This window comes from Octopus bimaculoides, chromosome 1 (genome assembly GCF_001194135.2).
Source record: "Octopus bimaculoides isolate UCB-OBI-ISO-001 chromosome 1, ASM119413v2, whole genome shotgun sequence".
In the NCBI taxonomy this organism is placed as follows: Eukaryota; Metazoa; Mollusca; class Cephalopoda; order Octopoda; family Octopodidae; genus Octopus; species Octopus bimaculoides.
This window is the reverse complement of record NC_068981.1, coordinates 87197301-87200875: the sequence shown is the minus strand read 5'-3', so window position 1 is coordinate 87200875 and position 3575 is coordinate 87197301. Positions and strand designations below refer to the sequence as shown.

General features: G+C 31.8%; 1 protein-coding gene across 1 annotated transcript in view; it reads left to right on the top strand.

Moving 5' to 3' along the window:
• LOC106870660 (ATP-dependent translocase ABCB1) overlaps window positions 1-3575 on the top strand; it is a 130796-nt gene that overhangs the window by 99847 nt on the left and 27374 nt on the right. The window lies entirely within an intron of this gene.

Sequence of the window (3575 nt, the reverse complement as noted above, 5' to 3'; positions counted from 1 at the left end):
AATACATAGATAAACAAATGGAATTAAATACTACATACGTTAACAAAATTTAATTAAACACAAAAAAAACACACATGAACAAATAAATAAATAAAAACAAATACAAACGAACATGTATTAACAGAGAATATAGATAATACAGACACTGCCCATACACACACATGCACTTACAAAAACATAGACACGTTGAAGGATACGCATGCGTAGACACATACAATAGGAATACAAAATACAAAATGGCTGATAGTTAGCAAGGTGAGACACACATAAGAAAGAAGAAAACAAAGGACCACTGATGAGGTCACAGAAGTGTGACGAAAGAACTCTGGCCGAAATAAGATTAATGTAATATAAAGCTGAAGCAAATTAACACCAAATATACAGTGCGTATGTTTTTATTGGCTAAACTGGCAATATGACCATCCCTGAGTACAACAACAATATACTATTATTTACTTTTTATGCTTTATTGAATTCTTAGATTAGTATTTTTTTCTGGATGGTGTCATGGGGGTCTTTCATTGTCTGGATTGTACAATGGTGGTTCTTCTCTAAATTATATATATATATATATATATATACACAGGCAGAGCTCACCCTACATCATTAATTGGTTCCAGGAGACACGACTTAAGTCGAATTAACTTATCTCTAGGCTAAACCGATAATAGCCATTCCCAGTTCTGTACTTTATTCATGAATGCATTTTCAATAGTCCATATTTAATAAAAACCTATTTTAAGCTTACAAACAAATAATTTTTATCTTTTAATACACTAAAAAAAATGTAATCTAAATTTACGAATACAATTTGGCAGTATTTACCATACATCGCGGACGGTTTATTTATGAATGCGATTTGCAATAAGACCTGTTAAAATAAAAGCCTTTTAAGCTTAAAAAACAAATTCAGTAATTATTATTATTTTGCAGTAGTGAAAAAAACAAAATTATTTCAAATTTACCAATGCGTAATACAATTTGGTGGTTTACATCGCAGATGTAGATAGCTGTGGATCGTCAACATCAATAACTCTGGTTGTTCTTGTTCAAAGAGCTTAAAAAACCGGTTGAGAGTTCCTTGAACTGTCTTCTTCTTTTCCTCAAGGATTACATTATAAGGAGCAAAAGCTCCTATAATCTTTGAAAAGCGCTGAGCATTTTGATCCATATCCTCGAACATAGAAAAACCTTTGTCGATATATGCAAATGCTTGTTGCATTTTCTTAATGGTAAAGTGATGTGATTCAGGTTCGGCTTCCTCTTCTTTATTTTACTGCTCGTGAAGCTCCATAAAATCCTCGTTCGTCAGGGGCTGCTTGTCTTTTTCAAATAAATCTATGAAATCCTCTCCTCCAAATCCATTTCCAGTTCTTTGCTCGTAATCACCGACGTTTTGTTGATGGCAACATTATCAAACCCCTTAAAATCATACACGAATTGCGGGCATAGTTTCTGCCATACACCATTCATAAATGTGCTCTGTGCATCATTCCATGCTGCTGCTATGTTCTGTACAACCTTGTAGATATCGTATGTATCTCTTCCAAAAGTCACGAAGTGTGATGGATTCATCAAGATCAGTTGCAGCTATTGCTTGCCGCAGAGTACGCTTCATATAGTAATGCTTGAAGATAGCAATTATTCCCTGATCCATTGGCTGCAGAAGAGATGTGGTGTTCGGAGGGAGGTATAGAACAGTAACGTTGGTGTCAAAATCTACGATGCTTTGCAGGTGACGAAGAGCATTATCTGAGATAAATAAAACCTTTAAAGGAATCCCCTTCTTACAGTACTTCTCTGCTGCTGGGATAGAATGATTGAATAACCAATCTTCAAAAACAACAACAGTAACCCACGCTTTTGAATTAGCCATCCATATAACAGGGAGAAATGTCTTGAGTATGTTCTTCTGGGCACGAGGGTTGTGTGCATGATACACAAGTAATGTCTTTAACTTAAAATGTCCTGCACAATTACCTCCCAACATAACGGTCACACGTTCTTTCGAGACCTTGTAGCCTGGGATAGTTTTCTTCTCCTTGGAAATGAATAAATGGTCTGGCAATTTTTTCCAATACAATCCAGTTTTGTCTACATTAAAAATCTGTTCGGGAAGAAAACCGTTTTCCGATGATTTTCTTTAATGCATTAGGAAATTCCGCTGCTGCTTGTTCGTCAGCTGATGCACTTTCACCTTGCTTCTTAATGGAGTGATAACTTCTTTGCTCCTTAAATCTCATGAATCATCCTTGACTTGCCTTGAACTCTACATCTTTCTCATCTGGATAGTTTTTCTTCAGGTCCTCAAACAAATACCACGCTTTCTCTTGAATGATTTCTTGAATAATAGTAGCACGCTGACGATTCAATCTAACAATCCAAAGAGAAAGAAGACTTTCCATTTATTCAAAGATTTTGCCTCTTCATCACTGGGGCTTTAGATTTGATATGTGGTAAAATCTTGTCCTTATTATGTACAATCGTCGATACAGTTGTCCCACTGCAATTGCTACCACTTTTCACATTTTTCATGGCATTTTATCGTAGCCAGTTTATCTCCCAGCGTTATAACATGACGCTTAGCCCTTTCATTATTAATTTTCTTAGGAGCTATGGGGGGCAAAAAATAATTAATTTAGTGTTAAAAAAGGTATCGACTAAAATTATCATTAAAAATCAATTGAATAATATAAAAATACATATTTTTTCAAACAATGATATAAAGTCATTTAACAAAGTTAAAAGCGATACTTATCAATAAGTTGCTGCAGTTCAAACTCGTATATTGAGACATTACTGTAATGTAATTTTAACACTAAATTAATTAGAAGTAAGAGTATCATCTTAGCCTAAACTAAGACTTCGATTAGATTAGGGTTCAATTTTTTCCATTAATACTGTTTAATATTTATTTCTATTTTATGCGATAAATAACTAGTCTTTTTATTTAATTTCTTTGATTATACAATATCGCTAATTGTTTTATTATGACTTAAGTTATATAAAGTTTAATCTTTCATTCATAATAACATTTTCATTCATATTTTTATTTCTATTACTTTTCTTTACGCAATATTTTCACTAGACTTCTTTGAAATAAACGTTTTTAGTCTAAAATCTTCTAGCTTAAACTATTGCGTCGTTTAGATATGTGCTAATTCTATCTTTATTATTTTAACCTAAAACTTCGTTGAAATTGTATTTTAAACGAAAAAATCATTAAGTTGGTTTTTGCAAATAATATTCCTGTTAGCTTGTATTATAATGAACGTAGGGTTGATTATGGAATGTTTATAATTTTGATATTTTTAATAATATTTTTCTATCTTAATATAATAAGTATTTTATATACATTCATTTGTTATTTATTGTTGGTTGATATATACATTCTTTAATTATTATTATTGTTGTATTTTGACCTGAAGATTAGCTATATTTTTGAATAGAATTGACTTTCGATAGTTTTAATCGATTTTAATCGATTTAAATTTTCTTTCTATTTGAAAATTGGTTATGAAACATGTGTAGTCGTTTTATTATCTTGATCTTATGATATTTACTTTGTATTATAT